The 18,892-nt window shown below is 42.1% G+C and overlaps 1 long non-coding RNA gene across 1 annotated transcript in view; it reads left to right on the top strand.

Moving 5' to 3' along the window:
- The first annotated feature begins 9,147 nt into the window (after positions 1–9,147).
- Positions 9,148–18,892, top strand: part of LOC126073626 (uncharacterized) — a 33,726-nt gene continuing 23,981 nt past the window's right edge. Inside the window, exon 1 of the long non-coding RNA XR_007516797.1 lies at positions 9,148–9,249. This is a non-coding gene — a long non-coding RNA (uncharacterized LOC126073626). The remainder of the gene's footprint in view (positions 9,250–18,892) is intronic.

The following is an 18,892-nucleotide window of genomic DNA, read 5'->3' as shown; positions in this document are numbered from 1 at the left end:
CCTCAAGCAAAGTCCAAACCAAAATACCAAACCTGTTGCCACCGAGTCCATTCTGACTCAGCAACCATATAGGACAGAGTAGAACTGCCCCACAGGGTTTCCGGGGAGCGGCTGGTGGATTCCAACTACCGACCTTTTGGTTAGCAGCCGTAGCTCTTAACCACTGTGCCACTAGGGCTGTGACAAGGCAAACTGATTTGTGCAATACCACTTATGAAAGGAGGACAGCTCAGCCCTAGTCCTGTCTACAAATTTAGAACCAATCTCAACCTGGACCTTCCATCCTCACCTCTCTCTCGTCGCTATGCTTTCCACTGTAGCCACAACAGATGGACTCCGCCTCCTCACCATACCCCATGGGTGCCCCATGCTCCCCTGCCATTGGGCCTTAGGTGAGGCTTTTTTTTTTTTTTTTTTAATTCATCTGGAAGACTGTTCTATCTCATGTTGCCACACATTTAAATTCTTTGCATTCCTCAAAACTAAGCTCAAATGCCAACTCCTCAACTCCCCCCTTGGGACTTTTTCAGAATGTCTCAGCATAACTAGACAACCCTGGATTATACCATCTTGTCCATTGCTGTCGAGTTGATTCCAACTCCTAGCGACCCTACAGGACAGAGTAGAGCTGCCCCATAGGGTTTCCTAGGCTGTAAATCTTGACAGGAGCAGACTGCCACGTCTTTCTCCTGCAGAGAGGCTGGTGGGTTTGAAATACTGACCATTCTGTTAGCAACCAAAGGCTTAACCGCTGTGCCACCAGGACTACTTTATACCGTCTTAGTGCTTGTTATATTGCTCGTATAGAGTGAGGATTTCTTTATGAATAGGGACCCCTTGTTGTTGATCTAACCCTAAAGGCTACGGTGATCATACAGGCCAATTAGCCTCCCCAGTTTGTGCCTCTTGTCCTGGTATAGTTATTAATAGCTCCCTCTTTTGCCCTGAAGAGTTCTGGTTTGGATGATAAATTATATGGTCACCTTACTGAGGGTCTCCATTCAAGTTCTCGGCACAGAGAAGGCATTTGATAAATGTGGTGAACTGCCTGGAAGGGGATTTAAGAGCTGTTTCTTACCCAATTTCCTGGGGCCCTTGGTCCTACCCTTTTCACCAGCCTTATGGAGGCAAACTACCATTAGTTCCTCTTCCTCTTCCCTGGGGAAGGACTCCAGAATGACCTATTACCACTTTCTTTTTGGCTAGCCTTTCCAGGATTTCAAAATGCTCTGACTCATCAAGAAGTTGCTTACCCCAACCCTTCCTATTTTTCTCAGTCCCCCACAGTAGGGCAGCCACTGGGCGTTGGAAACATGTATCAAACACAAGAGAAGATCAGGACCTACTCTGTGGAATGAAGTCCTGATTGTCAACCTCAACTGGACGTTTGGCCTGGTCCAGTTTATTTGACAGCCCAAGTCTTCAAAAGTACCTTCATTTGCATAGCTGCTTTATGGGAACCTTGCAATTTGGGAAGCTCAGAGCTCCTTTCTTTTAAAATATGTAGTTAACGTTCTAGGTACTGCTCAGAACTTAGGGAAGACAAAGTTCCTTGCCCTTTTGCATGGTAATAAAAAGCTTACTCAAGAGCAAGTCTGTTGGGGTCAGCGTTTGTTGGTGTTCTTAACATATCTAGCATTTGGAAATAACAGCAGGCAAGATGCCTGGCCTTGTGAATAGAGCTCCATCTCCAGCGTCAGGAAACCCGGGTCTCCTTTCTCTTTCTCCTCTGACTCACTGCTTGCTTGTGCATGAATCATACGCCCTTTCTCGGCATTGGGTCTCAATTCCTTCATCTCCCCTATAAAATGGGCGTATTTGCCATTCCTACCACACAGGAGGGGGCTGAGGCTTTCAGAGGCCTTGCTAATTACACGAAAAATATTATTAGAAGTAAAAATATGCTGTAAGTGGTTTTGGCTCCCTGAGGAGGGATACATGAAGGGTATGTGAGGCCATTTTATGAAACTTCTTTAGTTTCTGGGACACCCCAATTCACTGAGAATGGCCTCTCAGAAACCAGAGACAGGCAGGAGAATGAGTCTCAAGACAGAGGTGGGAACCAGTCTGGTCTGTTGGAATGGAAGCAGGAGTCAATCCTATGAGATCACTGCCAGCCATCAAGATGGGGAGCACGGAGACGGGGTAAAAAGTAAATAGGGCTATTCTGTGGAGGGCTTGGGTGCCAGGCTGATAAGTTTGGACTCTCTTTTAGGGCCCTGGGATCCCAACAGAGGTGACTGAGCAGGGGCTTGGTATGATCTGCAGTGTACTTCCAGGAGACACATCCATTAGATGGAGGAGCAGAGACTGGAGCTGGGGTCTGTTGGGTCCCAGTGTGGCTCTCAGCAGATGGCAGCTCCCCTTTGTCTGGGCTTCAGTTTCCATCTCTGTAAAGTAAATGAGTTAGGGTCCTAGTACCCCCGACATTCTGTGACTCTATAGTAAAGCCCAAGAGGAAATGGCTTGTGTGTTTGTGTGCACATGTGTGTTGGATGGGGGAAAGAGGTGGGAATGAGGTAACTGCTCAGTGAGACACAAAGCAAAGTTCAGCCACCTTCTTCTCCAGGGAGGAAGCCTGACTACTCTCAGCATCTCAGACTGGTCTGAAGGATCCCTGTGTGCCCAGAGCACAAAGATCTTTAGGCCACAACACATTACATCTGCACTTTAGGAGTTTGCCAGTGACCTCTGTCTATATTTGCTTGCTATCTATTTCCTAGTTCAGCCGAGACAGCTGACATTTGAGAGGATTGCATTGAGGTTAGTTGCCTGCTAACCAGCTTTTCCTCAAGATGCTTCAGATCTCTCCCTGTCCCATATTAGGTCTTCAGAAAGCCTTATACCAACCAGGACCATAAGGTTTGGGGGCCTCAGAACTCTGCCTTATAAAAGCACAACTTGATAGTGTACCTTTAATATTTACCAAGGCCCAGTATAAGACTGGCACGTAGAAGGTTCTTTATTATAAAGGTGCTATCAGTACGCCATCTATTAAGTTATTTAATGGCTTTTATGTAAAGACCCACAGAGAAAATTCCTCAGTGAATTCATATGGTAACAAAGAAAAAAGTTTTTTTTTTTCTCTTTTAGTCATTTTGGGACTAATTGCAGTAGTTTCCTGAGGTTCAGAGATACTTGTATTTATGCTTCTTTTTATAGTTGGGTTTAAAAATACCTGTGCTTTTTTATCATAAGCTTCTTAAAATGCCTTTTTAAAATATGTTTACATGCATACATACATAAAGGTTCAATTGAAACCAAGTCAGGGCTTGAAGTAGACAAATAAACCCACGTAGGAATAGTGAACTGACTGAGCCTTTCTGAGACCTTAGTTGAAGCAAAAGTTCAACAAGTTTCAGAGCATCGTTAGTAGAAACAATAGATTTTGCCTCTTCAGGGGTGTTCTGGGCTCCCATTCAAACTTTTGACTTAGTGCTCTTATATTTGAGGTGCAGTTTTGTGTGAGAAGGTGCCAAGGAATTGTGGTTATCTTTAAGCAGCAAAATTTAAATGGATTCCCGAATATCCAATAATAATCAGAAGAAAAAAATCTGAATGATCGTGGTGGTCATGGAGGGCTAGGGTTAGGGAGATCAGCACATGAGGTGTTTGCATGGTGGAAGTTATGTTTAGCCTATAAGGACACCGTAGTCCAGGTTTATGTAGCCTTGAGATTTGTATCTCAGCATTTATTCCATGACAGGGAGATCAACTGAGCTCTGAAGTTTCTTCTAGCACTCATGTTCTGTTTGTCTAAAAGTCAGAATCTAAGCTGGTTGGCTGAGCAAATTCACCAACCAACCTTGGAGTCCTTAAACCAACTATGAAACTATTGTCCTCCCTTTTGTCCCTGGCCCTCACACCACACCCCCCAGTGCCTGTGCCTAAAGGGTATGTATGTATGAATGAGAGAAGGGATGTGGCTGAAAGTTTCCAACACAAGCCCTCCTTCACTCTGAAGGACATCTCTGTTCACTGGATAATGACATAATGAATGGGCAGCTACCCTTAACCTGCCTTATGTGAATTCTCTAAGGGAAAATTAAATTATAATTCTAAGATGCTAGAAACCCACAGACTCAAAATATGAATTATGAAATGAATCTGACAGATTATGTGGATCATCTCCCTCAGTTTATGGATGAGGAAACCGAAACTTAAAGAGACTTTCCCAAGGGACTTGGCCAAAGACACAGAGCCAAGGTGTCGCAGAGCCAGGGCTGTAACCCAGATCTCCACTGCTCCATAGACTCATTTACCTACAACCTGGAGCTTAGTCTCTGGGTTACAATGGATTAAATCTTTTGCTAGGTGACCCAGTTGCTAAGCTTTGATTATATCATTCTTGTGTTCAAAAACCTATGTGGAATTATTTCTGCTACCTATTCCTTGTTTGAAGCTCATTTTTGTGTTGTATTTGGACTCTGTCCGTGATACCTTCCACCACTTAAAAAAAATTTTTTTTATGAACTCCTTTGTGGATGATAAGGTGGAGAGAGGTAGAAGGCAGATAGTGATCTTGCTCAAACCGATTTGGTTACCTCTGATACACACTTAACCTGGTTAAATTTTTCTGGGTAGTGCAAGTGGGCAACGAAAATGGAGGTGGAACACTGGGTCTTCAGCAGAGTTTAACTAGACTCTGAGAAGACTTCTATAAAGCAATGAAAGAAGGACAAATGATGGGTCTTTTAGGCCTGCACAGAAGATTCACAGAACACCAAGCTGGCCTGCAGATGAAGGAGGCCGAGATTGTCCTCCAGACTTTCTCACGACTGCACCCAACTGGGCACCCAACTTTGCTCCAATAGCACCCTCTGCTGGATTGGAGCAGGACCCAAGCATTTCAGCCATCTTGGAAGTGGGCCCAACGGGAACTCTGAACCGAGGAAAAGGAAGATTGGAGCTTCCTTGAGAGACAGGTTCCCACTTAATGAAGCTCTGAGCAGCCACTACTTAAATACCAGCCACAAATAAGATGGATCCTGCCCGTGGGGTCGTCTTGCCTCTCTATTTCTCATTCCCTCTATTTCAGTTTCTTTCTTTTGCCTCATCTTGCTTGCTGCTTCGTATTTGGGGAAAGAATTCATACTGGTAACTTCAGCCTCAAAGACCATTTTGTGATAAAGAAAATAAGATTTAAAGAGAGGACACACGGTGGAGTGAAATGGGCATAAAAGCAGGGAGTCTACATTCTTCTTGAAGGTTAATTGTTGAGTAGTTTCTTGGAATGACACAATTTCTAATCTCCAATGGTATGACTTCTCTGGTTAAAAACATTTATCAGCCATTCATTGCCTACTAAATTAAGTCAGCATTTCTTACCTTGGCATTTAAGGTATATTTGTACTTTCGTGAAGCATTATTTCGTTTGAGTTCCACTTATCAAGGCTGCTTGCGTGCTGATTTTAAACAAGAACCTTGCCTTGATCTAGTTTTTAGTAAAAGAAAAAGAATGGGCATTTTTTTTTTATAATACATTTGAACATCAAAGTCATACATTTCACATTAAAAATTAGGCTAAGCAAACACTTAATCTGCTTATGATTTTGAACAAGGCAGAAGGCCTTGCTTAAATAATTAGCTCTTTGAAACAGAAGCAATAATGGATAGATTGAGTTCTGCCTTTAGCACTGATGTTGGCCCTAGCATGTTCCTTAGGAGGGAAACAAGATGAATCTTAGTTGAGATTAAAAATATCTGGGGACTGATAATCTTTGAAACGCCATGTAGACAAAGGGAGAAGCAATGGTTAGGAATATGCTTACCAAGTAAGCATAGATGGCAACGTGGTAATCGCTAAATTTATGCTGAAAATTTGAAGGTTAAAGCTGGATGAAATCTTAGAGAAAACTCTACTCTTTTATAGCCCTGAAGGTGAAATGAAGTCCAGAAAGAATAATTTCTCAAAGGTTCATGACTAGTTATTGGTGGAGCCTGAATTGGAATCTGGGTTTTCCAGTTCTCAATCCAGAGCTCTTACCACTACCTGACACTATTTGGCTAGCTGCCTTTCCTAAAATGGCACGAAAAGGGTCTTTTAAGCAAGTGATCCCAAAGTGCCTTTGGAAACTGATGCCCACATCACAATGAAATGAAAAAGTTTTTCCTAACTCAGGCTCGGTCATGTTTCATCGTATCCTTAAGGAGCTGAGAAATGGGGCAATGAGATTCTCTCCCCACGCTGACCCTTCATTCTGTTTACACATGGGCTGGCCAGATGCTAGAGAAATAAAACAAACATCTGCAGCTGTTATCAGGGATAGGGTGGAGTACATGAGGTTCCCAGGTTTTGATCCAAAACATTAGACTGCATTTGAATTTCCCAGCTGGCTTAGAGTTTACTGCCTTGACCCTCTTCTAGAAAGACTGAACTTTGCCACTTCATGAAAGCCTTCACTAAGAGATGGCAAGGGCTTATGGAGCTAACTTCAGTTCATTAGTGCAGTAGTCCAGGTGATCAAGGCAGCTTCTGATCCATTACAACTTGGGGGGCCCTCCCCTCTCATCGTCAGGCATGTATTCCTGCCTTTAGGAATACATTCTCCTAAATATTAACCAAAGGGTGGTAATTCTCCCCAACAGGCAAAGGCTAGGAGGGTGGTTTGTGAGAGACAGTGTATCATACAGGGAAGAACGTGGGCTTTGGGGTTATGCAAAACTCGGTTTTAATTCTGACCCAGCCATTCACAGGACATGCGATTTGGAGTTAGTTGCTTAACTTGGTGCCTATTCTTAAAATAAGGATAATAATACTTACTGTTCAAAGTGAAGGAGCCCTGGTGGCACAATGGTTAAGAGCTACGGCTGCTAATCAAAAGGTCAACAAATAGTTCCAATCCACCAGCTGTTCCTTGGAACCCCTATCGGGCAGTTCTACTCTGTCCTATAGGGTGGCTATGAGTTGGAATCCAGTCAGTGGCAATGGGTGATATGTTTCAAAGTGAAAGAATTTAGTCTGACAGTGTATATGAAGTATAATATAGGAGTGTCCAATGAATTGTATCTATTATTTTTTCCTGTGAGTTTTTTTTTTTTTTTTTAAATAGAGCTTAAATAAGTAATGTGGCAGCTAATTTGTGAGGATCCAGGAGACAACACTAGGCTTCTTGCCCCCACACTGTTTCGGTATGCCTTGCCCTAAATTCTTCGATATCATTAGCTAGAGTTCAGTATTTGTTTACTATTTTTTAAAAATTTGATGTAATGTAAATGTATAATTGATGAAATTAAAATATTTTAATTATACATTCACTGAGTTTTGACAAATGTATATGCCTGTGTAACACAGAGGTCTACTGAGATATGGAGAACATTGTCATCACCCTGGAAAGTTCTCTCGTGTCTCCTCTGGCTCAGTCCCTGCCATTTCCCACCAGAGGCAACCTCTGTCCTGATCTTTGTCTCACCACAGATTAGTTTGGCCTGTCCTAGAACTTCATATACATGGAATCATTCAGTATGTACTTCTCTGTGTAAGTCTTCTTTCACTCAACATCATGGTTTTTATATTCACCCATGCTATTGTATCAATCAGTAGTTTGTTCCTTTCCTCTAGGAAGCTGTCTTTAGTGAGTAATGGACATGCTTCCTGAATCCTGAATTGATAAAATAAAAGTGCATGTGCCCATGCAAAAGGAAAAAAAGTCTGGAAGCTACAAAAATGTTTATAGCTTTTAGCTCTCGGATGTGCAAAAATCGGGGCTAGAGATTTTATTCTTGATTTCATATACTTTTGTAGGGTTTGATTTTTTTTTTTTTTACACATACATAGAGATTTTACAGTATTGAAAGCAAATAAAGGTATTTTAAACAAAACAAGAACTGAACTCAGTTGAGTGTCTCATGCTGCCCCCAAGCCAAAGAGGCTGTCTCTTGACTTACCATCTACCAGAATATTCTCTGTGCTACTGGATAGTCAGAGAGCCTGGGAAATGAATGGAGTTGGCAAGCTCTGTGTGAGAAGAGTAGTGACAGAAAAGGTGAATCGGGGTTATATCATAAAATACGGACAAGTTTTGAGGGAAAAAAAATGCTTTACAGGATAATTAAGAAGACTGAAACAAAGGTTTCTAAAAAAAGACTAATAGACTCAGAATAACCCAGCAAGTAGAGCCTTAGAATCCTAACGTTTTAGACCCGTAAGAGGTTTTATGGAACAATTATCATGAGCCGCTTGTTTTGAAAAGTGCAAAACGAGGCCCAACTTAAGAAAATGACATGTAATCTACCTAACGATTGTATTTTAGAGCTGACAACAAAGGTCTTAGAGATCATCAAACCTCCTTGAGGGGCGACCCAGGTATGTATTTTTTCCTGTGCACAATACCAGGTTCTTAGGTGCTCAGTAATTATTAAAAGAGGAATCTACTGCTAGCCATACCTCACCCCCATTTTACAGATGTAGAAACAGATGTAACCTGACGCTTGCTCAAAAGAACATGTATCGTACCCAGAGGATAATAACCAATGACTGCCAGTTTCCACTGAGACGTTGTAATAAGAAAACCAGCTGCTGTCAAGCCGACACTGACTTATGGGACCCCATGCGTGTCAGCGTAGAACTGTGCTCCACAGGGTTTTCAATGGCTGATTTTTGGGAAGTAGATCTCCAGGCCTTTCTTCTGAGGCACCTCTGGGTGGACTCAAACCTTCAACCTGTCAGTTAGCAGCCAAGTGCATTAACTTTTTGCACCACTGAGGATACAATAGGAGATACATTGAAATCACATTTGAGGCATCTAATTAGATATAAGGAAGCTTCCGTTTCTTAGAAATCTTTAACAGTATAACAGAATATCATATATTGAAAGCTTTTAGGTCTGGCACTATTTGCCAGACCAGAAGACTTGTCAAGGTTCCTCCCAGTTAAAAAATCCAAGGTTTGGGTTCCTTGTTGTAAGAAGTGAAAATGTCCAGGAGTGACTATAAAAAGTCTGACCTCTAGTGGCCACCGTCTCTGCGTTGGACTGAAGGGAAAAAAAGGTCCAAGAAAGGAGAGTAGCCTAGACTTTGTTTTTTTGGAATTGGAAAGGAACCTTAGGCATTTCCTAGCCAAATTTTTAAACTTTACAAACAGGGGAACTCAGACTGAGAGAACAGCAATGATTTCCCAACATCAGCCACTTTGTAGTGAAGCCTGAAATGGAACCCAGGACCTCTGGCTGGTGCTCTGAGTTTAATATCCAGTTCCTGCAGCTTCCAGTCTCTGACCTTTGGTGAATCTGGAAGACGGAGCCTGGCAAGGTACTTGGACTTCAAATATACTTATAGTCTTGCTCACTAGCCATTCATAAGGAGTTATTTTCCTAAAATAATTGAGCATCAAAAAGGAATGTATTCTGTTCTGAGCATTGTGTTATAAACCGGTGACCACAGAAAAACTGCTGGCCTCTTTGGGTCTCAATTTATTAGAACACTGGGTAAAACTACGTGATCTCTAAGGGCTTGTGTAGCTTAAATGTTTAAGGGTTTCAAGTATACATTGCATCTTGGCTCGGCATTAGAAGCACATCATAGAATTGCTATCACTCCGACAATACTCCCTTTTTAGAACAGGACTTTTAAATCTGGCTTCCATCGAATCCTCTGGGGGCCCATGGGCTGCTTCATGGGGAGACCTATGAACTTCTGAGAAAGCATGCGATTGTTAGTGCATTTTTGCATTTTTCTGGAGAAAGTACCCACGGAGTTCATCCGAAGGGTCTAGGACAACTTGACAGTTTATAAAAATCACTGGGTTAAAATAGACAATGGGCAAGGTTTCCAAGGAAGAAAAGCCCACAGACTCTGAGACTTAAAGGCTCTAATTCCATAGAATTAGATAGCACTCAGTGTCTGCTATCAAGGTACAGAGATTCAGCTCCCCTTCTCTCCTTCTGGTCTGTGTTGAGGAACACTTGGTTGTTCAATATATTTAACCCCCAGTTAACAGACTGACGCCACCTATTCCCTTTCTAAAACATCCTGGCTGATGCCCATGGCATACTAAATGCTCACGGCTGGTAGACTGCTGTCTAGTATTCTGGGGGCACTTCTCCTCCCATCAGTTGAGCTGTGTGTGCTTACCAAGGGTCAATTTTTTTTTCTTCCAAACCTGTTGATGCCAGTTGTATTTGTTATTGTTATTATAGAATTTAGATATTATGCAAACAGACAAGGCATGAGTGTGAGAATGAAGCGACTTGCTTCAACGAAAACAAACTTGATTGCTTTGGAAAGACTCAAAGGGGATGAGTTGTTTAAAAAAAAAAGTGCTGAAAAGGACTCTAAAAAATTAATCTGTGGATAAGACAACTGCAAAAGAACAACACAAAACTAAGATCTGGAAGATTCCTGCAAGTCTTTAAAGTTTTCCTCCACTAAAATAAATAATAAACAAACAAAACACGAAGAAGAACTATAGCAACCAAAAAACCAAACCTGTTGATGTCGAGTCGATTCTGACTCAGAAGATGCATTATTGGAGTGAATGGTTTATCAAACAACAACAACAAAAGGATGGAATTCTGGAGTTGGAGAATGCCTGCTTAAAGAAAGTTCCTGGCCCTACATCAAAAGACTTGCTGACAAATGAGTGTCTTAAGTTAAATATATGTATTTATATGATTCCCGCCTTTAATTTTTTTGATTAGCTGACACTGAACTGCAATTACAAGAGTGTTCCTTTAGTGTTAACATTAAGATGTCAAAGTGAGGCCTAAGAGAACTGGTTTACTCATATCTCCTGAGGGTTTGGGCTTTTTAAAATTCCTGTGAAGTCTCTTCTTATTCTTGTAAGTCTGCTTCTTGTAGGCACTTCTCAGATACCTTTTTCCCTTTGACAGTAAGCTTTGCCTCAGAGCCAGGCACCAAGAATTCAGTTTTCAAACCCTCTGTTAAACTACTCTTTGTTTACCTTAGCAAGCCAGTCATAATCACTCAAAATCTGGAACTAAATTCACTGTTCAATGTCTTAAATCTGGAAAGCACAGGACATTTGTGGTTGCTATCAACATTGTTGCTAGGTGCTGTCATGTTGATTTTGACTCAGAGTGACACTAAGTGACAGAGTAGAATTGTCCCATAGGGCTTTCTAGACTGCAGTCTTTATGGGAGCAGATATCTAGGTCTTTCTCCCGAAGAGCCACTGGATGGGTATAAACCTCCAGTCCTTCAGTTAGCAGCCAAGTGCTTAATCATTGTACCACCAGGGCTCCTATCGACATTACACCCTCCCTTTTCAGAGCATACGAGCCACAAACTTAGGTCCATTCCTTGCCTTAGCCTTGTCTGGGGAATGTTAGAGAAACAATATGACTGATTAAAAAAAAAAAAAAGAACTGTGCAAAGATGTTCATTACAGCATTATCTATAACAGCAAATACACTAAAAACTTTAAATATTTTGCAACGGAAGAATATTTTATTATGGTATTTTTGCCAAACATCTTTGGTTTGTTGTTGTTAGGTGGCCTCAAATTGGTTCCGACTCATAATGACCCTATGTCCTATGTGCAACAGAAGGAAACAGTGCCCGGTCCTGTGCCATTCTTACTATCATAGTTATGCTTGAACCCATCGTTGAGGGTCTTCCTCTTTTTGGTTGACTGTCTACGTGTGTGTGTGTGTACTCACGAAAAATGATAATTATGAAGAATCTTAGCAACAAGGAAAAGTATTCATGACGTGTATTAAGTAAAGAAAGAAAAATAAAAAATGGAATGAAAAAGCAAAGAAATTTCCTAAACAAACTGAATGCTTCAAAGGCCAGCGTAGCAGGGGCAGGGGTTTGGAGACCATGGTTTCAGGGGACATCTAAGTCAACTGGCATAATAAAATCTATTAAGAAAACATTCTGCATCCCACTTTGAAGAGTGGTGTCTGGGGTCTTAAATGCTAGCAAGCGGCCATCTAAGATGCATCAATGAGTCTCAACCCACCTGGGTCAAAGGAGAATGAAGAACACCAAGGACACAATGTAATTACGAGCCCAAGAGACAGAAAGGGCCACATGAATCAGAGACTACATCATCCTGAGACCAGAAGAACTAGATATTGCCCAGCTACAACCGATGACTGCCCTGACAGGGAACACAACAGAGAACCCCTGAGGGAGCAGGAGAGCAGTGGGATGCAGAACCCAAATTCTCATAAAAAGACCAGACCTAATGGTCTGACTGAGACTGGAAGGACCCTGGTGGTCATGGCCCCCAAACCTTCTGTTGGCCCAGGACAGGAACCATTCCCGAAGCCAACTCTTCAGACATGGATTGGACTGGACAATGGGTTGGAGAAGGTTGCTGGTGAGGAGTGAGCTTCTTGGATCAGGTGGACACTTGAGACTATGTTGGTATCTCCTGCCTGTAGGGGAGATGAGAGGGTAGAGGGGGTTAGAAGCTGGCGAAATTCCCATTTGTGAATGTGTTATGTTTGTTGTGTTAATGAGGTAGGATTATGGTGTATCATGAGTCAATCTTTTTGAGATATAAAAGAAACTAAACAAGCAAGGGACAGAGGCAGAGATGGGCGAAGCAAGATGCCAAGCCACCTGAAGATTGCCCAGGAGCAGAAGCTCAAAGAGACAAGGACCTTCCTTGATGCTGACAGACAGATAAAATCTTTCCTGAGAGCTGGCCATGAAACAGGCCAAAGGAGCTACATCTGTTGTCCTCCAAGAAAAGAACCATCTCTGGAGGAGCTCAGAGATCAGTAGAACTGTTAGAAGGAGCATGGGAAGCAGAGCTGCTACAGTTTCAAAACAGTAAAGCCACGGTCTCCTGGATCTCAAAGGGTGGGGCCATAGTCTTCTAGGTTTCAAGAGTTGGATCTTTGTCAACTCAGTTCTGGAGTGTGGGGCTATCATTATTAAGGTATGCCACAGGCATAGGGCTGCCTCTCAAAGGCAGCCTGAATTCAGACTTCAAGCCTCCTAAACTGTGCATGAGGTGCGTTGCCTGAGAATAAAACCTGGGTCTCCTTCGCGGAGGCAGTAGTAGTTCAGTGGTAGAATTCTTGCTTCCATGCAGAAGACAGAGAGGAGTAGGACCCAAGAAGCTTGAGTTTTGATGGGAGAGGGTAAATCAAGTATTGAAATGATGGCAAAAAATGGAATGGATATGGCAATATCAAGAAAGAATGTAAGATCCAGAACTGGGGTTAAAGAGAGTCAGAAGAAGTGTGTTTTGTGAAGTCTCTCTTCTCCACTTCTCATTGAATGAAAACTGGCCCTCCAGGAGCATAGGCAGGGGTTTCCTGGAACCCCAAGGTCTGCATAGGGGAAAAGTTGAAACATAGCTACTCTGTGCCCGTGAAAAGCAGGTGACCTTAGGTTGGGACTGTTGCCCTCTGCCTGGTTCTATCCTATGTGGCCAGCATCTTTTGGCTGTTGTAAGTTAACATGCAGTCACCTCATTGGTCTGGCGTGTGTAATTCCTTTTTCCCCTTCTCCCACTAAGCACTCCAAGGAAAACCTGCATATTGGCAAGATATTCCATGCTCTGCTCATGGATTTTTGACCATTAAAATAGATATGTATACAAAGTACCGTGAAGAGTGTCTGGCCCATATTTAGTGTCCATAAGTTGGCAACCATTACCAACATTTTCCTAAACCTTCACAATCTGATCACTTTCTTATAGTTCTTTTTGTGAGAGTTGGAAGACTGGCCTAATGGCCCATGGGCCCAAATAAGCATGACAATCCTTTGTCTCTTTTAAGGAGCTCTATCCTTCTGTTCTAACATGAAAAATGGGACAATCCATTGAAGATCATGCTCCTGCTGTACTGAATACGAGTACTCCCCATGGATAAACTGCTCCCTTACACAATGCCTTTGACACTACACAATTAAAGAGGCTCGCATATTAAAATTTAAGGCATGTGTAAGTACCTCATAATTAACTGCTGTCTATTTAACCAGACAGTTTTAGCAAGTGAATTTGATGTCTGTTACGAGGCTTAGTAATTTTCAGTGATTTTTTTTTTTTTTAAACAATTTACTGGTATAATCTTTAACTACCCTTAGATTATCTTGTCAAATCGATAATTAAATGCCTCAAAAATTCATTGCAGAGTCCATGCATTAATAAGAATGTAATCAAGTAATGTTTGCTTATGTAATCTAGAGTTTATTACCTGTACACTTATTTATCTTTTTTGTACTTATTGAATCTTCCTAGGGGCCTCTTCAGAGTCAACAGAAAACCAAGAATCAATACATGTCTTATTAGATCCAAATGAGCAACTTAATCTAGAGACTGTGAAAGAAATAATGGATTCTCCATATCTACAGACAGGGGGTGAGATTATTTCTATTTCATAGAGAGAGATCTTCAGTTGGGAAAACAGAGCTCCTTCACTTCTTCCGTCCATTTTCTCTTGTATCCCTTGTTTCTTTTTTCCTTCCCTTTGTCCCATTTCCCTTCTTTTTGCCTATTTTCTTTCTTTCATCAAACATGTAAGTGCCTGCTATGTCCCACTTATCATGGAAGGCGCTGAGGATACATAAAGCATGATTCCAGCCTAATGTAGTGAAGGAGACAGACGTGTAACAATTGGAATGCAGCAGGTAGATGCTGCCCTAGGCGCATGTGCAAGGTGCTAAAGGAGCGCAGAGGAAGGAATGACTAGCTATACCTGTAATTAAGGAAGATTTCTCAGAGGAAGTGACATTGGCGCTTGCCAGAGAATGGGAAGTAGGAGTTTTCCAGGAAGAAAAATTCAGACAGGGCATTCCAAGCAGAGCGAATAGTGTGTACAAGGTCCTGAGGATGGGAAAGCCCCTCACGGATATCTCAGAGAATGCTCAGGAGTCCAATGGAAATGGATGAATTTTAAACTGCGGAGAGACATGATCAGAGCTGTATTTTTCAAAAGATAACCATAGAGGACAGAGCAGGGATGTCAGTACTCTCATTTATACGGTTACAATGTCAGTGGCATATTCTGATATCCCTGAATTCTCAAGACGTTCATTCAAATTACAGCCCTACTGGCCCTACTCCTCCATATCTCCTCTTCCTAATGATCATCATATGCCCAGGGTTTTCACAGGTTGTACTCTGTTTCTGATCTCCCGCCGTTGTAAAGATGTTCATACTTGTCAGATCACATATTCAAAGTTTGAGTTTGATAAATAAGGTCACAACATATTTCAGTACAGACTTCCTGAAAAGGCGAGTCCATAGTTCCTTAGAAGCAAGGATGGCAAGATTTTGTCTAATGTACTTTGGACATGCTCTCAGGAGGGATCAGTCCCTGGAGAAGGACATTATGCTCAGTAAAGTAGAGGGTCAGTAAAAAAGAGGAAGACCATCGAAGAGATGGATTGACACAGTGGCTACAACAATGGGCTCAAGCATAAGAATGATTGTGAGGGTGGCGCAGGACTGGGCAGTATTTTGTTCTGTTGTACATAGGGTCGTTATGAGTTGGAACCAACTCGACGGCACCTAACATCAACAACAACAACATAGTTCGGTTTGGTTTTCCCCCAAAACTGTCAGAAATATCCAGGAGCAACAGAAACCAAACACAAGGATGTTTGGTTGTATGAACAACCCTAGATCAGATTTAAAATGGGATGAAGGTTAAATTAATGACTCTGTGAGTTTTCCAGCCTCTATACAGAATCATTCATTACTTTATCTTCAATGACCACCAAGACATACAGGAGTCAGTTGTGATAATGTTTGTCCTTCACTAAGCAGCAGTCACCATAAAATAACTGCCTGCCTGGAGTTGCCCCTGGCTAGATGGCTGGGTGCCTTTTGGTGAAGAAGGGAAAGAAGGAGTGAGAGGGAAGGTGGAAGTAAAAAACTGTCTGATATTTAAAACTATGTTGGCTATATACAACAAGTAGGAAATTACTTTGAAGTCTCTTAAGATTTTTTTTCATGATGCTTGGAAATCAATTCCATATTCTAAAAAAAAATAAAAATTTATATTCTAAAGCTGTTCTTAAACTCGGGCCTGTGGAAAAATCAGCTTGGGGGCTCTTCTTGCCCAGGGAAGTAAGTATGGCACTCCTTTAATACTGATGCGCTTGGCCCGTGCCTAGACTCCCTAAGTGATATGATCTGTGGCCAGCAGTGGTTTGAAATGACCAAAATGATCACATTGTTGTTGTTAGGTGCCATCTTGGGAGAAGTACAGCCAGAATGCTCATTAGAAGCAAGGGTGGCGAGACTTCATCTCACGTACTTTGTACGTGTTATCAGGGACCAGTCCCTGGAGAAGGACATCATGCTTGGTAAAATAGAGGGTCATTGAAAAAGAGGAAGACCCATGACGAGATGGGTTGACACAGTGGTTGCAACAGTGGGCTCAAGCATAGCAAGGATTGTGAGGATGGCGCAGGGCTGGGCAATATTTCATTCTGTTGTACATAGGGTTGCTAGGTACATATTAGACAAGGTCAGATCAAAGTCAATGGCTAAGTAATCCCAAGCATACAAAATTTTCTAAGCTCTGAGCCTGAAAATACTTAGGCATAAGTGACTAATGATGCTATAAATACAAAGTATCTTTACTTTTAAAAATTATACATGTGTCAAAAGCTGTACTTTCCAAAAAGATCTGTAGGTTTGATCAATTTTGCCAAAACATCTGGATGAAAATGTTAGATGACATATTCTTAAGGCTGGATGTTAGTGAAGCTTGAATATGAGTCTGATGACACGAGTTCAAGTCCTGGTCTGCCACTTACCAAGTGAAGGACTCTGGACAAGTAGCTTTCTCTCCCATGGCCTCAGTTTTCTCATATGTAAAATGGGTCTGCCCATCTCACACCACTGCTGGGAGGATCAAATGAGACCCAAACCTGTGGCCCTCAAGTCAATTTGGACTCATAACGATCCTGTAGGACAGAGTAGACCTGACCTGTAGGGTTTCCAAGGATGTAAATCTTCATAGAAGCAGACTGCCACATTTTTCTCCCACAGATCGGCTGGTGGGTTTGAACGCTGACCTTTCAGTTAGCAGCTGAGCTCTTTAACCACTGTGCTAGCAGGGCTCTTTTAAATGGTACCATGTGATCTAAAATATCTTGTGAACAGGTCATAAAATCCTACATAGGTGTGAGGGCATAGTATTATGATTACATCTAAAAGGCTGCGAATATTTCCGAGGAAAATATTCAAGTATTGAAGACGTGGAAACCCTGGTGGTGTAGTGGTTAAGTGCTACGGCTGCTAACCAAAAGGTCGGTAGTTCAAATCCACCAGGCACTCCTTGGAAACTCAATGTGGCAGTTCTACTCTGCCCTATAGGGTTGCTATGAGTCGGATTCGACCCGACGGCGACGGGTTTGTTTTGTATTGAAGACATGGTTGGAATCCAGTGTTGCTTTATTTATCAGATCCTGGTTCACAGGCACTGATCGACAGACTGGCTGTCTTCAGGGCCTTCGCCACAGTTATTGTACTGGCCCAGTGACCTGTGCATCCTAGGTTAGTCTGTAAGCTCTGTGAGGGGAGGACCATGTCTATTGTGGCAATATATAGTACAGTGGTTAAATCCACTGGATTTAGGGACAAGCAACTTGGCCAACCCCAGTTCTAGCCCTGGCTTTGCTGTGTAACTACTGTGTGATTTTGGGAAAATTACTGAACCTGTTCAAGTCTTAGTTTTCTCATATATAATATGGTGATAATAAACATCCCTTGTGTTGTTGTTATAGGCACCGTTGAGTTGATTTTCCACTCATAGTGACCCATGTGACAGAGTAGAACTGCCCCATAAGGTTTTCTTGGCTGTCATCATCTTGGGAGCAGATCATCAGGTCTTTCTCCTCCGCAGTCACTGGGTGGGTTCAAACCACCAGCCTTTTGGTTAGCAGCTGAGCTCTTAGCTGTTGCATCACCAGGGCTCCTTGGCTCCCTCGTGCTGGTGTTCAATGAGTTAGTAAATTTCAAATGCTTAAAGCAAAACCTGAAATGTATAAAGTGCTCAAGAGACACTGCGTATTTATTATTATTATGTTGTTGCCCCCTTCATATCTCCAGTGCCTACAACAGTGTTTAGTGTATAATAGGTGTTCAATACATAAAAAATGAAAAGGACAAAAAGAAGTCCTTATCCAAGTAGACACAGATACTCAGATTAGTGAATCCTAAGAGCTAAGGAAAAAAAAAAAAAAGGAAAAGCATTGAGTTACGTGGGCTGGGGCTCTACTCTTTGGGGCCATTTCAACCTTCCATCTTTCCCAATAAGAAGGGTACTTCTACCATATTGGCAATACTATTGGTATAGAACTAGAGTTAGCAAAGAGTTTTGAAGTCCAGTTTCTTATTGCATACTCACACTATCCCTCTGGGGAAGGTATTATTATACTATCTGCTTCACAGATAAGGAAACTGAGGTTAAGAGAGGGTAATGTCCTGCACAAAGGTCACACATCTGCTAAGCCAAGGAACTGAAAGTTTGAGCCCAGGTTTTCTTGCTCACTGACATTTCCTCCACTTGGGAACAGACTCAAGGCTAACCCAGCCCAACATAGAGTCTCTGATAGTGGCCTTTGAGGGCTTGGTTTCTATCCCTGTCACAAAATCGGAGACGTAGTTCAGAGCACTTAGGTTTCTCATGGCAATCCATGAAAAATTTCTCACCCATGAGTTTAGCTAAAAACCCTTGTGAAGCTTTTTTTCGGCCTAGCCCATAGTTTGGTTTTGAGTCCTAATTTCCTTGGCATATGAAGTCTCTGCTCTATAGATGGAAAGTGGAAACCCTGGATGTTTTTCAGCCTAGGTCATTTAGGCAAACAAGACATAGAAGTATAATTACACCATTGCTCAACTTCACAGATCCTCCAGGATGCCTGCAGAGAAGAGCATTTCTCTCAATAATTCTGAAACTCCTGATAATTCCCTCCCAGGAATTACCAGCAGATTATAAAACCAATCTGCTTATCC

Source organism: Elephas maximus, chromosome 1, assembly GCF_024166365.1.
Source record: "Elephas maximus indicus isolate mEleMax1 chromosome 1, mEleMax1 primary haplotype, whole genome shotgun sequence".
Taxonomy (NCBI): Eukaryota; Metazoa; Chordata; class Mammalia; order Proboscidea; family Elephantidae; genus Elephas; species Elephas maximus.
Note: the sequence above shows the minus strand (reverse complement) of the source record. Positions and strands in the feature narration are given on the sequence as shown.